Here is a 22649-nt window from a genome sequence, read left to right as displayed (position 1 = left end):
ATATACTATTATATATAATTGAGTGTTATATGACAGTCTAATCCTCGAAACTTCGTAAAAAAATTGATGTTTTATTTTTATGGCGAAATATGATTAAAATTGAATGAACTATTCGTATTCATTTTCTCATTATAGTTTCATATATTTCACTGTTGAAATGTTCTAAATATCATGAAAAATTCAATAAATTTTTTACGTTCCCTAAAGTTATTAAATAAATTTCCATGTATATGATTCAAATGATATAGTTAGTTAGTTATAGTAAATTGAAGCGCAGTAAAACGAAAAACATTCAAGGCTATGATTGTTAATTTTTTCCAGATAAAGCGTATGAATTAGTAGAATTATACGAATGAAATAAAACTAAGACTGGATTTATAATGAAATTTTCAATTCTTTTTTTATAACATGCAACTATATTTGAATTATAAATCTAGAAAAGCGATTATTCCATCTGAATATGTTGTCAAAAAAATATTGAGGAATTTATTCTCTACCATTCATATTATATTATCAACTAAAATCTGTGGAATTTGTCATTGGTGGGCTGCCAATTTTTGATGGAGTATTTCAAGTTCTCTTGAAATATTTATTGAAGTTAACGTGAAGGTCATAAAGTTGATAATGACAAAGAAGAAAAAATCTAAACTTTTATTATTTTTAGGTATATTGGAAATTTTTTGACAGTATAATAGCTAAAGTAGCCTTGCGACTATTATTTCTTCGGTTTTCACCACTTCATCACTTATCTAACAAACTAATTGGATATCTTCTTCATTATGAATTTCTAATCATCTCTCCCTGGTTCATAAATATTTTCCGGTACTAATATTAATAATGTACTATTCAGTTTCAAGAAGTAGAGGAGTATAAGTTTGTAGTTGTGGAGATTCAGCTACTCAACTACACAATGAAATAATTTGGCCAAATTTAAATTAAAATTTCTGTTGTATAAAAATTTTTTATCAAGCCAAATTCCAATATACATGGTTTTCGTGTAAAAGTATATCCCAGTCTCAGCCTTCCATTAATTATGGGAAAAAAACTCGCAGAACGTAGGAAACAATAATAACTAAATTATAATAGTCCACTTTTCCTCTGGAATCTCACTCCACATTACCAAAGAGAATTTAAGAGCGAGGCTTGCGTTGATTGCTCGTTCATCTTCATTTGCACCATAAATCGAGATGTTGAAATTTTAAAGAATAAACATGAGTTATTTAGAAGAATTCCAACAGCTGTTAGATATCAGATCTCTTTATCTAAATCTCACCTGTTCCTTCTTCGATATCTTTTCTCATCCTGGCTCTAGGTTTTCACTCCACATCCACATCTTTCCGTGTTCCAACCGCATATATTACCCTTACTATTTTTATCAGTATATCATTATCATATATCATTCTACCTATATGTTAACTCCATTGTTTCTTGCGCTATGATATCCCATTAATGATTATACAATAGTCTGATGTTTTCATTCGTTTACAGTCTAATAGTGTTTATCCCGAGAACCACCTTTGATGTTTCTTTATGTGATATCCAAGAGTTGTTTCGTTTTGCTGTGATATCCAATCATTAATGATTATACATTTATCTGATGTTTTCGGTTCATTCCCGGTCTAGTAGTGTCTTTCCCGAGATCCACCTTAAATGTTTATTTCGGTGGTCTCCAAAAGTTGTTTAGTTTTTGATGTTCCTGGCGTTGTTTCTGATTTATAGGTCTGATTGTGTCTTGGTAATTTCGTACCTATGTTTTTTGTCTCAGATGTTTTTTTCGCTATATAACATTCTTCTACTTATTTATAGCTAGTTATGTTATACTTATCGAAGCACAGTTGAACAGTCAAGTTCATTATAGGAATACCTAATTAATGTCGCTTAGTTGGAATTCCGGAAACGTTGGTGATATTAATACTGAGCACCTGTTTACACGACCACCATACCAGTACTGACAATTACACTGGAAACCAAGTTATTTTTTTCATAGACCGTAAACTTTAGAGTCAGTTATCGAAGCGCGTGTCAGACATTGTGAGTGTTGATGTAGTGGTAAACAGTGTGTTCAATATAATAAATGTCAGTTACAAATTTCATATAATACTAATTGAGGTAATAAAATAAAAAAAAGCATTCAAATCAACGATATAATTGCCTTTGTTTCTAAGACTTACATGAAGGCTCAGGTAGTATTTCAATAATTTTATTGTAAAGTTCGTTCAAGGCGTTTTTCAATATCGAAATGTTTTCTATTAAGGACATTTGGTTGGATCTTTATAGTTCAAAATGGAGAATCTCTTCAAATGTTCATAAAAAATGAACCATTTTCTGTAGGTTTTTGTCCCATGTTGGCTAAAGTGTTACAATTGTTTTTCTTGGGATTAATCATTTTGATTAACTTTTTGTTTCATTCAATTTTTTACCATTTGCTGATATGTGAAATCCAAATCAAAACTCCTCATTCAAACAAACCTACTAAGACCAATCTGTACGTAATGCACTAAAATCTGGGACACAGATACAGACAAATACTCAATGCCCCATGGTACGTTTCAAACTACAATCCTGAAGTGCCCATAGTAAAACAGATCTCTTAGTAGCGCATACCTAGGTCATTTAAACTAAAGCTTCATCCAAAGAATTAACCAAAAACAAAAATATTCATGATTATTTTATTTTGCTACAAATAGATTGTAATAGAGAAAGTTATAAAAAAATTTCTGTTACAGAATTTTTTCAGCGCTTTGCAATTGAGTTGCCATTTCTTTGTACTATATGGAGGTAACATTCGCAAATGATTCTAATATCCCTCATTATACCTGTATTAAAAAGGGTGGAGGAAGAATACATCTTTATGTTATATTTTCTATAGTACGTCAGACATTTTGTCAATATTTCAATCATCTGGCATAGGTTTAAGAGACCAAATTTTCTAGCTGTATTCTTAGCGATGGTCGATCAATTATCGAAGCATTTCGATTGTGGTACGAGTTGGTCGGCTCAATGCTGTTGGTTTAATCCACGTCGAAAGTCATAGAAAAGCACTCATTCTGAGTACGACCACCATTAAAAATGTCAAACTTTATTATGGTAATGTTAGGTTTGACATATTTACATCAGTTTTGCCATATCTCAAAATTCAAGTAGCTATTCTCTTAGTTATTTCCAACCAGAAACTGAAAAAAGCAATGTATAATTATACACCGTCTATGCAAAAAAGTCCAATTCAATTTAAAGTGTATCACCCCTTAAAAATGGAAAATGGAAAGCAATGCTCATGTGTCCTTTTTACAGACGCATTAAAAATAAATTATCATGAATATTACAAAAAACTGGAAATTTGGTACTAAGATTATTATTTTCATAATAAATAATGAAACTATTGGAAATTCGTTGAATATTTTTCATTACCGACCCAAGTTACTGTAAAAAATGTTCAGTCTGCCAAAATACGTTGATTTTTAATTAAGTGGGACATGTGGGACACATATATCATAATATATATCTCTAATATATTGATGCAATAGGGTACTTGCATTTTTTATTTATTTTTTTGTTTATTTATTAAGTTTTTGAAATAATATTGGAAATTTTCAACTACATAAGAAAACGATTCTCGTTGGTTCTGTTATGACGTCATAGATTGAAATAGAATGAAAGAATAAAAACATTAAAAAGTTGTCTACTTGCTAATTACGAGGTTATCGTTACAAGCAACATAACGTGTGTTGTTTTAATACAGTTTTTATTCATTATTTGCGTTCAAATAAAAAATTTTTCTATATATAAGAATAAAGTGAATAAAACTTTTATAGATTAAGTTCTGATATTATTACATAATCACGTTAAAAATTAAAGGCATAATTAACTTAATTACTATAAAAAATATTACATCAAGTTAAATTTGAATCTTACATTGAAAGGATCCTGGCAACAAAAATAATTACATCTGGCAGGATCGTCAAATTATTTCCAACCATTTTTGTTGTAGTATACTCGAATTTTTTTTGCATCATAAAAATAAACTTTAACAGGTATTGTAGTCGAGGTCTTTTTACATCCTGGCACTAAACATGATTTATATACCATTTTTCACATTAATCAAAGTTTCATAATAATTCTTATTTTAGAATAACCGAGAGAATAACTTTTTAAATTTCAATAATTTTTTCCCTATAAATATGGATCAAAGAATTGAGGAAAAATTTTAATAAAAGTCGTATATACACTTCCCAAAACTATGTTTTCTCAAACCATGAAAGTACACTATTCGAAAATTACAACTTCCAACAGACTGGATAACATGATTATATATTTTAGTACCAACATCACGTTGTTCCACTGCAACCAACTCATAGATGTATTCCAACATTTTAGTAGGCTTAATTCGTACATTAATCTGAATTGTATTGTCAGAATTATTTATACTAAAGGCTTCAAGAGAAACACGCAATTTATGTTATGTTCAGATTTTGTATTAAATTATAGAACTGATTTATTAGCTGAGAACGAAATATCACTATGGTAGCAGTAGTAGATATTATACCTTCCCTTAGGATTGAACCGTATGTAGCTATGAATAACTAGAAACCGTCATTTATTTGGATAAAATGTCATACAAACAGAAGAAGTCATTAATCTGGAAGGTTTTCTAAATACAAATTTTCGGAATATACTGTGTTTCTGAAATTAAATAAAAAATACCATTGACACTCGATTTTTCAGATTTGTTGCAAGGTCGATATATTCAATAAAATGGCTTTGGAGTATAGCCTTTGTTGTTTTATTTTTGCCAGAAAAGTACAGTTACATATGTAAATTAAAATTAGAACAGTTATTAACGATTTGGATAACAGAATTGGCTAAGTGTGCGTTTAGTACACTGCTATATTGGAATAGATTGGATTGCCTTTTAACGATTACTTTCTCGCATAAGTAATATACATATTTTTGAAAGTATTTATAAAAATAATAGATTTATAAAATGAGGTATCTACACCTATGGTAGATCAAACAAAATTGTCAGCAGGGGTTTTTATAATCTGCAATTGATATTGGAAGAACTATACGTATTTATTGGTTTTTTATATGTTTGTAATATTTTTTACGTATATTCAGCGGCTATTATCGAGTTGACCTAACTATTTATATTGCTATTATTTTCCTTTAAAATATTGTACTTTCTATTATGAGATCATAATACCGTCGCTACATACAAAAACACTAATTGAAATACCAAAGAAACAAATATTAAATACTTTGGTTACAAATCACTTGTAGAATTATAAACAAAAACGGTATCAGTCTAGTTGTAAAAATTCCACAGACCTATACACATGTGGTATTAGGTCTGTGTTGCATTCATTTCGAAGAAAATAGTTAATGCAAAGTTTCTAGGTTTAAAACATTGTTTATTTACCTATATATGATTACCCAAGAAATAAATAAAATATACTCATAATATATCAGAAACAATATTATTAAATCGAATAATTTCATAAAAATGTCTCTTATTTCATGGAAGAGGAAGGAAATTATATTCCTTGTAAACCACATGCATCCTTAAGAACGTGAAATTTAACTGGTAAATTCAATAACCATATAAATAATACATAGGTACAGAGACATGTCTGTATCGAATATTACTTTTGGAATTAAAATAAAACTTTATAACAGGTATACAGCATTCATTATACTTCGCATTTTGATTCAAAAAGGACGTCACATTATGCGAGAGAGATTGCGCGTTCCTGCACATAGGCATACTGGTGTATGTGTATCGTGGACATAAGTATCAAATTATGTTGATGCTTAAAAAAATGTAAACAACTAATATTTTCTATTACACATAAATATTGACCTGAAAAAGTCATGATGATTAAAATAATGAATAAGTGGCTATTATTTTTAGTCCAAGAGCCCCAACCAAAAAAGTATGTTCTGAAGAAAACGTAGGGGAGCAGGTATTTCTTTGAATACATTCAGTGTCCCTTGAATGTAAATCTAAGAGGGCATAATGGGGGCGGGCTTCACTTTAGCCGCCATCTTGAAAAACACGTGTGACTGTCTTCCGTCAACATCTAAAAAATAAGACTCGCCCCGTAAAATACTGCGTTACTTTTTATATGATAAGAAATGTCTGAGTCCGTTTTTTTTGATGTAACATTCGTAAAATTCTTTTCTTTTAGTGATTTCCACAACAATTTTAGACAGAGGGAATAAAGTGCAGACGAATATACACAGTATTTTACAAAATATGCAACAATTGAAACGGCTTAGGGATTTTTCGAAAAACTCAGATTCACGTTAACTTCAATTGAATACCAGCCTTCATATTCTTCTATTAAAAAAGAAATCATTTTTAATATTACAATATATTATAATATACAATATAAAATAATACTGTACAATATGAAATAGAATAATACAAGGATAACGTTAATTAATAATAATAATATTAATAGTAACAATAACAATTCTTACGACGTAGCGTACCTAAATATTTAGCAGAACCCATATTGAAAAAAGTTTGGAGCGCTATGATTAAAATCCTATGCGTTATATAAAAAAAAGTTTCAAATAAACAAACTTTGTACAGTATTTATCATGAACCGTTAACTGTATATTTATCAAAAATATATTGTAAAAAGTTTGAAGCACTATAATTAAAAACTTATTAGTTATAAAAAAAATTTCGAATGAATAACAATGGCAAAAATTATTATCGTTAAAAATGATATGCAATATTTCTGTCGTACGATGCGCGGTTCGCGAGATATTTAATAAACGTGTTTTTCAAGATGGCGGCTGAAGTGACGCCCATTTGGATTTACATTCAGGAGTCACTCCTGAACATATTCAAAAAAATACCTGTTCCCTTACGTTTTTTATAAATAAACCCGGCTTTTGGCCTATTCTGCTACCTTCCTGAGTGCCTTTGTGAAAAATTAATGATTTTTTTTATTGTAGTTTAATTGTAGCTATTACTAGTTAGATGATGGATACTAGTCCATATACGTTGATAAAAATATTTCTATAAACGTCAATTTGAATAATGAATTTTGAAACCTATGAATTTTAAATTTTCTCACAAGAATACGATTCAAAACCACCGAAAATATAACTACATAATTATTTCTCAGACGATAAATACATGAGTATTCGAAAAAGCTCGGAAAATATATTAAAGTTAGTCCACTTTGGTATTTCATTGCCAGGTTGGCAATTTTCAGTTGGAATCAACTTGTGGCAATGAAACATCAAAGTGGACTAACTTTAATATATTTTCCGATTTTGGGATTACTTATGTCTTCATCGTCTGGATCTGAATTAGAATTACAATAATTGTTATACATTTATACATAGTTCTTATATTGTATTTGACATAAGTAATCGAAAGCTCGGAAAATATATTAAAGTTAGTCCACTTTGGTGTTTCATTGCCACGTTCCTAATAAGTAACCGCTCATAACACAACTCGCAAAGACTTTTAACGTATCTATTCCATGTCTGCGTGTGTGAATTTTACGACGTATTTTTCAAAAGATCCCAAAATTCTTTTTCTTATGCAATGAAAACTGATGTTCATAAAAACCTATCGTTCTTGAAATGAAAGTCGAGGACGTATATTTTAAGATGAATAACTTTTTTGACATGAGAAGTATAAAATAGAAATATCACTATTTATTATATCTACTTAATTGCACTACTAGCAAAAACAATGAAGAAAAAGTGTTCCATGAATGAAAAAAATTACTAATTGATAAAACTGTAAGATTTATATTGTAGGTACATGAAATAACTATATGAATAAATGTGGAATAATAAAATATTTCAAATACAAATAATTTGAAAACATTATTTACCTCTTTAGTTTGCTTCTGATTGCTAACTCACTTCCGAACAATGACCCAATAACACACTTATCAAATAAACACACTTTTTGTTATTTTTTAAGCACAACAATTTCACACGCCGTTGCAAAAGTTGAAAACTACTGACAGTAGAGGAATTTTAAATATTATACAAACCAGAGTCACATTCTCACTGCAGTCATGTCGATACCGGCTCTGAGAGTACTGCAAGGTCGCTTTAATTCTCTTTAACCGACCAGTGCAGGAGAAATTATTTATCTATAACATTTCTAGTGATTGGAATGTCCAAATTCGACTTGTCTAATCATTATTAATTAATACGTTACATTTTCTTGGAATTTGAAAATTAATTCATGTATTAATTTTTCCAATCTCGTCATTCCTTTTTATCAGCGGTTTTTAACTATAATAAAATTTGATAGGGAATTTTGATTTGATTAAGTTATATTCATGTCGATTTGTTTCAGATAAGTGTTCATTATTTCTAGCTAACTAACTTTAGCCACTTGGTTCTTAAGTCTGAATTGTTCACTCAAGATTCCTTAACTTGATTTAACCAATAATAAGAGTACCCAAATTAACGCGCTTCCTATGGTTTGTGTTATCGTAATCAAGGCCGTTATGTCAGGAAAGGTTGAGTATTTTGTGTGAGATAATAGCTGTGTTCGCCGTAGATATCCTAAACATGTTCTATGATAAATTCATACGCAGTTTGAAATTGTGCGTTCGAGGTGCCAATAAAACATGTTCAGGATTTAAAATCCTGTGTTCGTGGAGCACAGATTTCTAATTCCGGGCATTTGACACATCCAGAAGATATTCAGAATACATCAGGGATGTATCCAATTTTTTATCGCGAACGAAGTTAATCTATAATATTCTTACATACTGTGTTCATTTACTGGATGCTGATGGTCATATTATTATTTTTACAATCCTACTATCGATTTAATTTTCAGTCGGAATCAACTTGCAGTAAGTAGATGCGTAGTTGTGGCGTCTTGAATTGTAGTTACTCTTTTTTGATATCCGGTTAGCGGTTATGGAGAAACATTCGTCATTTCAAATTACGAAGTTAAAAAAGTGAAACGGAGAGGTTTGACAAATTACAGATATAAGTCTCACAAATAGTGGCAAACATCGTTGTGAACTACATATTTAACTGCGCTGCGTAACTACCTACAAACATTGTGTTCTATTAATTAATGAGAGAAAGTATATCAAATATTGTATCACATTTCACTGAAACACATGATATTAACAACAGCTTTTTTCTTACATTCATAAGAAATGCATGACAAATTGTATGCATAAGAATTTATTCCAGAGGAGAGAAGTAGATGTCGCTTTATCAATCCGGTAAGCTATGAGAGTGGATTTTAATCAATAAATCTATAGTATAACTTTGGAAAAATTACCTCGGCTAAATTCAAAGCGATTGGCTCTATATAGCAACTAGAATCTTATAAGTTGACAATATTTCTAAAATAACTTTTTCAGATCCCTCAGAAAATACCATTTATTCCCGTTTGTTATAAAGATTTAAGAATACCAACGATGAAAATAACTGCCTTAAATTCAATATCTATGATCCAACATTACAAGAAGTCATTATGGTAGGAGAGCTTGCACCAATTTTTGGATAGGTGTATATATCAGCTGAAAACTTAATCCGTACCTCTCCTATTACAACCCTACTCGGATTGAGGCACATGCAATTTTTATAGGGTATTATGTATAACTGAAAAATAAGATTCTCAGAAAAACACATCATTTTGGTGAAACTTTCTACCTGCCATGTGATCTAATTAATTATGTATAGGTGCGAGTGTGAGACAGAACGTTTATCGGCAGCTGTCTGTGTTCTTCCTACCACGTTACTATTGGCTTTGGCGTGATCACGTGACTTACAATGGCCATTAAGTTTATAGTCGGAATGTAGGAGTAAGAAAATAAAAAATTTTGTGAATTTGTGCTGAAAAAGGTTTGTGTACATTTTTTTTCATAAAAAATTTGTTATTAAATCAATTTCAATACAATTCTAAATGTAATGAATCACTTGAATATTTGTCATTATTGCAAGAATAGATCACCGATACCGTGTAAAAGTTTCAAGTTTTCTCAAATATATTTTTATGCAAAATGGCAATGTAAAAACTCCGACTAATATTTTTTTTTTATTTTTTAAACACTAAACTAGAACATATAAAAATTGCATATTGCCTCAAAAAAGTTTCTGAAAAAAAAATTTATCAAAATTTAGGGGTTCATTTAGCCCCGCTACTCACTAGCCATGTCTGCAGTTTGCAAGCATAATAGGGGAGGTACGGACCAAGTTTTCAGCTTGCCTCCAATATCTACTCAAAAATTGGACTATTAGAGTGCTACACGAGAAATGTAGAACAGGTAACAAGTAAGAAGTTCTGGACCTATCTAAGCACTAATAGAAAAACTACTAACATATCTAACAGTCAGGATATATTACGTAATTTAACGATTATCAATATTTTTTAGAGAAAAAATTAGAAGTTTTTATAAAAACAAACAAAATCGGGTTTTCTGACTTTAGCTGGAACTAGTAAGAAAAATTCAACACCTAGGGAAATGGTACGGTGTCAAGTTCATCGTATAACACAACGTCAAAGCAAATTTTATATTCTTTGGCTCACTTCTATTCATAGCAATGTTTTTTTGTTAAATCCAAAAATTATAGTACTATATCATTGTAATGAGGTGCAATCTGTTCAACTGAGTTACTGTTTTATTTCTGGTTAGTATTTATTACATTATATATATTACACTTGTCACTTAAAAGTGATATTGTAACCATGTCTTCTAATTTTCTTTGATCGAAAATGTATGTAAATATTATGTTCCAGTTCTAAGATGTCTTTTTATCGTGAATTAGGGAAACTGCGAAATCGGAAATGGATGGAAATGAATATAGTAATATATATAGTATATAGTAGTAGATATTCTGCGTTGTAAATTTAAATGAAACGCGCATATATTATTTTGCCACGTACCATCGATGACACTGGCATCAAAAATCCGCCATATTGTTTCCAATGAATAACAACTAAGTTTGAATTTCTTCTTAGGGTATGTTATGTACGTATACGTATGAAACAGGTCTCACAACGCTTTACCATAAACGTTCTAGCGACTAAGCTGTCTTTTCCCTTGATATTCCTTAACAACATTGATACGAATAAAATTATTCTTTTTTCTATTTGATAGAAATAATGGTTTTAAGTTTTCATCTTTATAAAGAAAATTCCTATGATTAATATTCGGCATAAACATTTCATGGAAGTGTGATGCTGTTTATTTGTACTATTCAACTTTGAATATGAATCTTATTGCAGATGTTAAAAAATAATGTGACAATGTGTATTGAAAGTTACTACCAATACCTTTATACAAGATGGAATTGAGTAAGTTGATGAAAGGCCTATCTTGAATCTATACTAGTCTCAAAATACAATATTTAATCAGCTAGAGTTAAAATTATACGTGAGGGTATATCTGACGTGATAATTATGTAACACTACCTATCCTCCAACTCAGTAATCAAATTGAAGTATTTCCCTCAAAATTAACCCGTGAAAATTGTGTTAAATAGATGAACAAAAAATTCCATAGTATTATATTGGAGTTAATGTCATTTTAAATTATTTTAATCCGGAATGCAATTTCTTTTAATTGCATGACAACAAAATATTTATTATTATTGTTTATTTTATCAGTGTTGAAACATAAAATAACAGACTCCTCGTGGTTTACGAGCATTATACGATGACTGTTGTGATTGTAAAAAATAATTGTTATTTACATAAGTGAATGACAAAAAGGATGCCTCAACCACTTTCATAATAATCATTATCAGCATATTTATTTCTGAGGTACAGTGTTTTCATTGTAAATAGTGGGAATGACCATACTTCCCTGTAATTATAGATGGTTACACTCATCGCGAAACGGTAAAGAAGTCTCTCTAGTATTCTACTGGTATTTTACCAGTACGAAGAGACTATTCTACTTAATCAATCTTTCTAAATTCTAGCGCTTTTGGACACCGAACGGTTACGGCATTTTGCCTTAGAATGATTCTACAAGAAGTGAGCAATGTCAACATATATTAAGTCGACAGTGCAGCTCGATTATCTTTTCGAATTATTGCTACTCGGTCGTCGCTTATACGTACAAGTGGAATTTCATACAAGAACACTTTCCTCATACTGTAGAGATTTGTCTTAGAGTCTTGTTAAGCAACAAGGTATTCTAATTCGGCAGAGAAACAGTTAAGGCATAAGATGAAATTTCCATTGAAGCTGGCACAATTATTTATGCAGCACCTTTATGATCACATTTTCTGATATATACTAGTACTTGATTTAGGAGGGACGTCTTTCATTTTACTGCTTAGAATTATTCTAAAATTGTCATTTCTTCTTAGTTTTGTGAAATAATTTGATTTTAAAAGACAAGCGATAATTCAAACATTTTCCTGTAGACTCTTTAAGTATTTCATTAGATATCTCATTTGAAAAGTGAGAAAGTACATTTTTTCTCTATAAACTTATTTGGAAACTTTTGTGAGCAGTTAAAATTATTATTCATGTTTAGTGTAAATATTTCTTTATGAAATAGCTCCATAGTAGGTGCCCCCTGGAGACAAAAATATTCACACGAAACTTTTATTAAGTCATCAGCTACCACCAGTCGTTCACCTCAACTACGTAGACATTTTATTTACTTCTCATAATGAATTTAGTAGTTCGAGAGATCGAATCTTCCAAAAATAGTGTAAATGAATAATTGTTTTCAAACTGTGAAATGGCTTCAGATGGAGAATGTTTTGAAAAGTTTTCAATAATGAAAGTTACCTTGAAAATTTAATTTCCGGCTCCGATTGGGTCTTGAAATTGGGTTTTCTTATTGATATTCCTAAACATTTTCATATTTCGAATAATAATTGGCACTAACATAATTAAGCTGATAAAATCAAAGGAAACACATTTTTGTTGCTTCACTGAATTTCATATAACAATTTGTCTAATAAACTTTGACTGAGATCAGTTTTCAATTAGACTTAATACTTAAAAATAATTATTATAACATAATAATTAGTACGGAAATTCGATAATAGATTCAAAATAGAGGTTCAGAAACATTGAAATCTTTTCGCATTTAGTTATATGCATGAACTAATTCTTCTGGTAATCATGCAGAAAATGTCTATTTAGTACATGCTTCATCGAGCACATTCCGCAAACCTCAGCAAATTGAATTGTTATTGCTGCAAGTAAAAACTATATTTATTATGCAATCAATCAGAGAAGTTGAATGACTTCTATATTGGGAATATTTTCATTGCTTCATATCTCATATGAAATTGCAGAGGAGAATAAATATTATTTGGAGAAAACTGATAAGTCTTTCTCAAGATCATTTGTAAGTTTTATCAAAAAACACTTCACTTTACATAACAACTACCTAAAATAAGTGTTGAAGTATTGAAAAAACCTGATTTATAATCGGAAATTACCAAAAAGTTATGGTATTCAAATATTTTTCCATTGTTACTTTACTTATTTAATTCCAGTTATATTGGTCTTGAAAACAAACACAACCTTATTGGGAAATTTGGAATGTGGATGATTGTTCTGGAGTGATTGTTCCTGACCTAACCATGTTCTATAGAAAGGAGCTCCAGAAAAGGAAGAAATAATTTATTATGTTCGCTCCCATAGAAAGAGTGCACCAATAAAAAAGAAATACGTTACGACGTGGTACCTAAAATGTTAAGTAGGACTATGCCTGGGCGACTGCTTCTCCAAAAGTAAACATTTTTGTTTTCGCCTTATATTTAAGGAAAAAAAGTAGCTGAAATATTTCTGTTTGTGGCTTTAAAAGTTTTATAAAAAAGATACAGTGCAGTCTCAACCAAGATGGGACATAGTGTACTTAGAAAGAGGAAAGAGAAAAAATCGAATTTTTATTTTCAAGAGTGAAATATAGATTCATTGAATCTATTTAGTACAACATATCGATTTAAGAAATTGATTTATTTGGTCCGAGGAATCGATTTTTTGATTAATCGATTTCAGTTAGCCATGTCAAGACTGTATGCACCGTAAACCAGTATTTTATCTCGTTTCGTCGAGAGATCTAGAAAAATCAAAGCTTTAATACCATAACCCACACTGATTTTTATAATATAAAGAATCTTCATACGTAGATTATAATCAACTGTAAAAGTAGTGAAATTCGAGAAGCAAAAACGTTTTTCCTTTCAAGTGAAGACATCCTATGAGAGAAAAAGAAAAGCTTAATATCTTCATTTGAAGCCAGTGTGATATTCAAGTCGTACCATCTATTTATCAGGCTATGCTAGATTTAGGAAATTCATTTTAATTTGAAATCCTCATTCCATGTTACTCATTATTATTTTGTTTCTTTGATGCTCTCTATTCCATTAAACAGATATTTACATAAGTTTAAACACAACTTTTGTGGACGAGTTTTAATTTATATATTTTTAGGGGTTGACATTTTTGTGTAATTTTTTTACATTAGACTAAAATGCGAATAAAGTCATATTTATTTTTATTCGTCCTAGATCCTAACTCAAGTCTAAACAAAATTAATATCAACATTACTGCCATGTGATTAAAAAATTTTTTTTAATGCTGTCTGTAGATTTTACATTACATTTTACGTCACTAATCAGTGAAGATATCTGCAAACTGTATGTGTACAGAATTTGGCTCGGCTAAGTTTTGGCTTTCCTGTACAATAAGCATTTATGAGCTTATGGCACTATTAAAACAGGGGTGCGATATTATCGGAGCTAAAATTTGGTGGTCGCGCATGGTATTTCCTAGAATGTTTAATGCTTTTTCATTTAGTGGCAGTTTCTTTCTAGGATTTCTGTGATCTTTTTACATTAAGTTGTGACTATTTTAAGAGACACAATTTCTAACAAGACCTTTTCATTAGAGTGTTTATTAACAAGTGCTAGAAAATAATTTAGTGTCAGTGTTAGTGTACAAATAAATTATGTAAGTAAGATACACTACGTGTAGAACTTCACCCCGCCATTTTCTAATTGAAATCTTTTCAGGTAGTACTTCATGGAAACGAAGTTTGTAGCACGATCTCTATGTGAGTACTGTATTTTAACAAGTGAGTAATGACCATTACCGCAAGATAAATAATATACTCTATCTACGACTATAAATACTAGCAATTACAGATTTAGCATATAGAAAATGAACCACCTATAAATCGTAGATATCAAAATACCTGTAGGCCTGTGCGATAATTTAGATGGAATTGAGTATTTCTCTTTCTAAATTGCTTCTCTGTAAAATTTTCCAAAAGTTGCTTCATTATCATAACAATTGTAACGCATATTAACTTTATCTTTATTTTATCATCGAATATTAACATTATAATGAAACAATAATACCGAAATTAATCGTACCAACACTCTCAACCATAATTCTCGTTCGAAACTCAATTTCTATTTGATATGAGAGTAGATGCATATGTTTATTCATCACACTATTAATTATAAAATTGTCAAAAACATCTTGTATGAATATCATTTATTTAGGATGACCTGTTTCATAAATAGTGAATTAAATGCTGTTGTATGGTTTATCACATCCTACATTGTTCCACCATCTGTTTTAACTATTAATAATCAATATAGACCCTAACAATTCCGTTATGATAGGTTATGTTACATAGCGTGTGCATCCTTTGCGTGGCATTGCGCCAAACATATAACTCGAATACCGCAAATAAGGTTGAATATCTTCCATGCAATTACTGGGGTTATTTAAGTTAAATAGTAGTAGTACGAAAAGTAAGAATGTTTTTCCATAGACATTGAAGCTTAAACGAAAGCTCAAGTTATAGACAAATACTCAAATGAAATTAATTGTTTAAATTCACACCGAATTAAAATTTGAAATATCGAGCATACCGTCTTCATCATTTTTTGTTGCGAGACTTTCAGAGATCGAAATTTTATACTGCACACTTCCATGGAGGTTTTCTAAAAAGTTGATGAAAGCCCCTATGTATAAAACTGGCTTCCTTTGCAAGCAGGAATCAGTCCAGATTCACAAAAAGTTTTCTTCCTTTGTTGTTCTCTTAATATTGTAGGTATATGTTATTGTAACATAGAAATTACGCAAATAATCAAGATAGTAAAGAATTATTGATTCCTTACTATGAATTTTTAATAAAAAAAAAGGAGTGATTTTATATCTTTCCTTCCGACCTCATTTTGGACTCCCTTATCAACACTTTATTCTTTTAGCAAGCATGCACATAGAAGATAAACGAGTAAGCGATAGTTACCTACTTGATACAAAATAAAAACCTAAGAAGGTCCGTGTAGTTTTTAACCCATTCATTTATCGGTATCAATTGCAACGGGACTATTGAACTTTTCGTATATTTTTACTTCGCTTCGCTACATCTTCCTCCCATATACGATTCTTTTTCCTGAAACTCTTGATCCCATTGCTCTATTTACCTTTCTCTTATTCTTTGTTGTCTTGTTTGTCTATTTTGTTCCCTGTACTTTCTCAAGTCCTCTTCGACTTTAGTGTTCAGCCATTTTCAATATAATCTCTGTTTTTCGTTAACCAATTCTTCCGTTTCATTGTTTCACCAACATTTTTTACCTTTAGGTATGTTTCTAATTGCTAACGCTTCTTTTGCAGTTTTTTTATACTATGTGTTATGTTATGTGCATCCATTGTTAGATTTTCCGGTTCTTAAAACTTCGTTGGTACAAATATCGTGTATTCTTGAACTGTACTTGAAAACTATTTAAATCATATTTTTTTCCGTAATATCTTGTAGCTGTTGTTCTATTTCCTGATTTTTTGACAAATTTTGACGTATTGGGATAAATACTGTAGTTTTGAGGAAGTGATGGGTCTCAAACTTTGAAAACACCTCTGTATGCCCTTAGTTTTCATTTACGGTTTTCCGTATGCTCCAATAATCGATTTTTTCTGCATTTTCCCTGTTCCACTCCCTGTTTCCTATTCTGGCTATTTTTTACTTTTCTTCACCGAAAAATTGATCTTTTTCATTTACATTGGCATCGTTGTAGATTCCACGAGCTCCAATTACAGTGATGTTATGTTGCAAAATATTCAGGTTAACTCTAATTAAGTTTTCACTGATGGCTTACCAGTCTGTTATTCTCTCTTTCAAGTTTTTATGGATTAGTATAGATACTCCTCTACTAGCATGTTTGACACACCACTGTACAAATGTATGTAGTTGCATTTCTGTGCTATTTCCTTTTTCCTTTGTTTCTGTTATTATAACAATTTTCTAGTCAATTTACCCCTGGAACCTTGTACATTTGAAGTTCCAACATTCATTGTCCGTTTTCTTTGCCTTTGTCGTTTACTTTGTATTTCAGTTTCATTTCCGAGGAAAGTATTGGGTTTGCTTGCATTTCTTGTTTTCTAAGAGATCGTCACAGCCCCCTTCTTAAAGACAAGAGTTTCTTTAGAGAGTTTTCCCTTAGCAGGAAACCCGCCTATCTCGTCTGTACATAACATACACCCACTGTAAGCCATGCACCTAGGGGCCACGCGAAATACGAGTACATCTTCGAGGATGTGAGAATAGGATTTGTTGGTAGAGATGAATTCGATTTCTTGATTGTTGGCCTATTTGTCAGAATTCAGTAGTCTCTATTTAGTAATTGGTAATATATTGTTTAACGAGTGCTAATGTACTTGATGACTGACAACATAAGCCGTAAGCAAACTTCATCTACCTGGGGTATGATCATTGAATACTGTACGACTATATTAACCAATAAATAATATAGACAAAGAACTTTGTATTAAATTTTAGTTCTAATCACCACATGTTCTCAATTATACCATTGAAATGTAACACGCTTTTATTTATAAAATGTTGACTATGATAAAAACGGGATGATTCAATAATTAAGATGTAAAGTTTTAGTGATGAAAATATTATGAATTATTTTAACGTTTATTAACAAATAATAATAACCTGTTTTCAAAAAAACTTTTTCCTTTAATTTTATGTTTAGCTTTTTAATATTTCGTGTTCATGTTATTCTCACGAGCTTAGGACAAAAACGGTCCATCCCCTGACAGGTCTATTGTAGAGGGATATAGGCCTCCGTACAACAGGGTTCGCCCTGGTACCCTGAAACGCAACATTAGCAATATGAAATATTTACACACCCTCATACCATTAGACGTAATCTATATTCATAACAAACCGAACTTTTCGTTCCAAATTTGTTGAAGCTGCATATTCACGGCAAGATGACTCAGAAGACCTCAAATTCTTGCAAGATTGGATTATTAACAGCGGGACAGGTAAAACTAAATAAAAAGAGTCCCTGTGTACCATTTAGTAACAATGTACTCTTCAAGACGAATCAAATGAGCCCAAACTCGATGGGGTTGCGTCGTTTATTTATTTACGGAGTTTCTATGGCAATCTTCCCCATAATAACACTTTGTTTACCATGTAAAGTACAACTAACTTAAAGTACGTTACTGGCGAGTAACAAAGTAGCGAGTACAAGCTTTTAAAAATAACCTTGAGTTTTCAAATCTGTAGCTTACATAGAGTACAGTTCTGCTTAACATCGAGCCCCAATGATTCCCTTTATGAAAGTAATCTAAAATGAATTATTTAATTAACTAAATTTTAAAATTGATCAAATTATTATGAGATCTATGAGATCTTTGTTGTCAGATATTCCTCATCAGGAGCTTCGTTTTGTTTACCTTTTCAGTTACATTACAAGCGTAATAATATTTATCCGGTGATTTATGTTGAGTTAATTTTTGTTAAAATATGCCTCTCCCTTTAATTACGGCCCTATGCCAATAAATGTAGTAGCGCCCTTGGCCGTGATCATAATTTCGAAGAGAGAATAAAATCAAACAAAAACCAAGCATTTTTCATTAATTTTGAGGACTACAAAAACCAAAATTAGACTAACGTAGAACCTACAAAACCAGTGAACTTTTGAAGAACGGTACCTGTAAAAAATCGACCCAAAATAATAAGCAAACATCGCAAATTTTTGGAGGGAATGAAAAGTTCATAGGGACGATGAATTATCTTTAGTGTTAAGTTCGCTAAAATATGCCAAAATTTTATTTTCTATGAACAATAACTCAATATTCTTTTTAGACATGTTCATAATTCCATTGGTTCTTTCCAAGAAAATATTCTAAATAAGAATATTAGGTACTTTTCGTCTTTTTAGATGAAATTAATACATCTCCACTATCCGAATTCAAATTTTTCAAAGTTATTTACAATTTATAACAATTATGGAGTACGAGGTCTGGTTATCAAATAACGAGATGGGTGGGGTAAAAAATGAGTAGTGCATTGGGTATCTAGATATCTTGTCTATGCACATTACAAAACACGAGTATATTGAAGGGGAGCATTCGAATGTAGAATAATTTTTATAATGAAACCTTTTTTCGTAACCAGTTTCGTTATTTAATAGCCAGACCTCGTATCTTCTTTCGGCATTTAGGCTGAAGTCCAGAGTCATTTTGATATTTGGTTCTTATATAATTTCAAGAATCTTTTGCAATTTACTATACTAATATATAGGTGAGTTATTCCAGCTTATGTTTTATATTAAAAGATATTAACGGTTTAAAAGCAGATGAATAATTATTCTATAAATTAATGGTAGAAGATGAATATCTTAATACCATACTCATTTTAACTTATACTGTTATCTACATAACTGCTTTTGAGGAGGCTTATAACCAGTTTTGGTGGAGGAGGACTTATAAAAATGTCCAATTTTATCATTTCCTATAAAGTTGTCAATTGATTTTGATTGGAAAAATAATATATGAACCAATTTTACACACACACACATAATTTTATTCAGTTAGTGTTATGATTCATACTTTTCATTTTTGTTGATAAGTCCTTAGTTCTGCATGTGTTAACTCACAATTAATTTCATACATATCTGAATCTTTTTCTCTGTTTCAGCTCCTGTTATTCTCAAGAGTAGGAGGAAACTAATCGCCCAAAGAACAATGAACTAGCAATTTTCACGGAGAGAACGAGAAATCACAAAGAGGGTGTAAAACCATACAACACATAAGTAGATAAAAAGAAGATTTAAGCAAGTGAAGTAAGCATTTGTCAGTTGCGGTGTAATCCTTAATAGAGTTTTAAAAGTGGATTCCAAGAAAGAATAGATACGAATCCGCCTGTGATTTTATTCTTATACTGGAATATCACAATAAAAATTAATTGTAAGCCCTATATATTTTGTAAGGAAAATAAACATCTAACGATCTCAAGAGATTTGTATAATCCAATCAATGACTGAGTTTGGGTGATCATCTCATAGAGTGGAATTTTCAAAAGATAACCGAAATGAAATTTAATTTGGTTTGACGTCGCTTTTGGATGACTTGTTTTCATTCGTTCATTCTAGAAAAAGCATTCTGCTGTTATTTCGAGTCGAGTAATTGTGTTAAACGTAATAAAGTGCCTTAAGTTCAACGACGTCAAAGTCATCACAGTGTTAGCGATCGTGACAGGGGTAGATTTGTGCATTTGCAGCGTGTAGTTTATCTATATCCCAAAATTGCGCGTCGTGGTAAAAGTACTGCATTTAAAGTGACGGGACTGACGGATATATTATGTATGTACACAAAAAAGGTATTACGTATTAAATTGTTAACCAATGTTATGGAGATCCATCACTATTCTGTTTCGCCACATTCTAGCCTTTGGTCCCTATTTATGCCGTCCAAAATTAGGGCTTACTTTCACTAAGAACTATTGTTGATTTCGACAACGTTTGAATTGGTGTGTAGATCATTGTTTCCCAATCTTTTTTTTCTCGCGAACTAAAAGGAGGATCGGAAAAAAAGTAATACAATTTATTAGGATATATATATATATATATATATATATATATATATATAATTCATATTACAGAATAATTGATTATATTAATCGTGAAACAATTAAAATTCAAATAAAACATTTATAAGTTTAAAATGATGGCTATAAGAGTTGAAAACAAGATAAATTGAACAAATTGCTCTTATATTTCACATTTGGAAAATTCTGAATGGGATATTTGTGGCTGTTTGATAGAATAAATCAAATCTAAGTTAGACTCAATATTCGACAATTTCACTCTCAGATCAGGTTCTGCATTTAACCTGTTTCTGTGTTTATCTTCCAGATAAGTATATGTTGCAAATCCTTTCTCGCATAGACATGTTGTGCAAAATGTTAAAAGAACTGCTATATCTTTCTTTGACAGAACAGGATATTCATTTTGTGAACTGATCTAGAAGTCAATTGAAGAATGATCTTTAAAAATTGTTTTTAGAGAGCTGTCACAATATGAGTTTTTCTTTTTCCTGTATATTTAGAGAGGTTTTTGAACTTACCTTCTTTGAAATGGATCACGTATCCAGTTGTTTGAGATGGATAGATTGGTATCTGTTGGAAAAATATCGAAAGTTAATCGAAGATGTTCACATATACTCCCTTCAATGTTTTTGTCAAGTTTAATTGAATTTTCTGATAAAAAAGTGCTGTCAGAATCGAAACATTCATACTCTTTGATTGGAAATTGATCTTTTTTAGCATAGCTTCAATTCTATCATCCATACTGAAAATGGTGACACCCTCGCCTTATATTACAAAGAATATTAACTAAATACCAAGCTTTAACAGCCAAAGAACATCGGATATACAAGAAGACAAATGAAACGGATGATCAATGAAAAATGCTTGAACTTCAGACTTCAATTCAAAAAACGCGTCAAAACCTCACCACGGGAAAGCCATCTAGTTAATAATCGTGGAAACTCTCAAAATCCTTACAAAGCGTACCGAATAGACGGGCATTTATGATTTTATAAAGTTCAAAATTTTCACAGCATCACTTAAAGTAGTAGATAACTCTGCAGGAATACGTTTACATATTAAAGCTTGTCTATGAATACAACAATAAGTCCATTGAATTTTCTCATTGATTTTCTTCAACTGTGCCACAAAACCAGAAAATTTTCCTGTCATCAATTTTGCACCATCTGTACACCCACCATACAATAAGTCTAGTTTATTCCATTCTTTTCACCCATAGATCATATCAAAAATCGCTTTTCCAGTTGTGTAGGTTTTCAAAGTTTTTAAAACGGTAGATCTTGAATAATATTCGTGAAAAGATATCTAACGTAGACAAGCAAGACTACGGCGTTTGTTACATCCGTCGATTCAATAAGTTGAATTGCAAAATAATTCAATTTTATTCCTTTCAAAACTTCGTTCTCTACATAAATAGCCTAGTCATTATTCTACGTGACACTATATTGTTTGATAAGGGAACTAGCTCAATTTTCTTTGCTGCCTTTTCCCCAAGCATACATTTGGCGATATCTTTCGCATATGGTCCAATTAAATTTATTGCTATTGTATGCGCTTGGAAAAAGGAAAAGTATTTGCGAACAGCATCTAAGATTGCGACAATGTCGAAACGGTATGGGCAAAGTTAAGAGCGAACATACTGGGAGCAGCAGAGTAAGCGTAAGAAACATAAAGAACGGGGGAAGATCAAATATTAAACCCTGGTTCAGAAAACAAATTAGCTGGCTGAAGAAAAAAGAAAATCGTACTTGCTGTATAGATCCAAAGCAGTGACATATAATGAGTATAAATATGTAAGAA

At 30.9% G+C, this 22649-nt stretch overlaps 1 protein-coding gene across 10 annotated transcripts in view; it reads right to left on the bottom strand.

Annotated features, from left to right (window-relative positions):
* The window catches only part of LOC130903759 (glucose transporter type 1), a 555907-nt gene that overhangs the window by 226004 nt on the left and 307254 nt on the right, over positions 1 to 22649 (bottom strand). For 4 of the 10 annotated variants that reach the window (XM_057816020.1, XM_057816015.1, XM_057816018.1 and 1 more), the window contains exon 1: positions 7863 to 8061. The exons of 2 other annotated variants lie outside the window; for them this stretch is intronic. The gene's annotated coding sequence lies outside the window, so the exon portion shown is untranslated. Of the gene's footprint in view, positions 1 to 7862; positions 8080 to 22649 lie in introns of those variants that run through there. 4 more of the 10 variants (XM_057816021.1, XM_057816023.1, XM_057816019.1 and 1 more) reach the window with 2 other exon arrangements.

Source organism: Diorhabda carinulata, chromosome 2 (assembly GCF_026250575.1).
Source record: "Diorhabda carinulata isolate Delta chromosome 2, icDioCari1.1, whole genome shotgun sequence".
NCBI classification, from domain to species: Eukaryota; Metazoa; Arthropoda; class Insecta; order Coleoptera; family Chrysomelidae; genus Diorhabda; species Diorhabda carinulata.
This window is presented reverse-complemented; position numbering and strand designations above follow the sequence as displayed.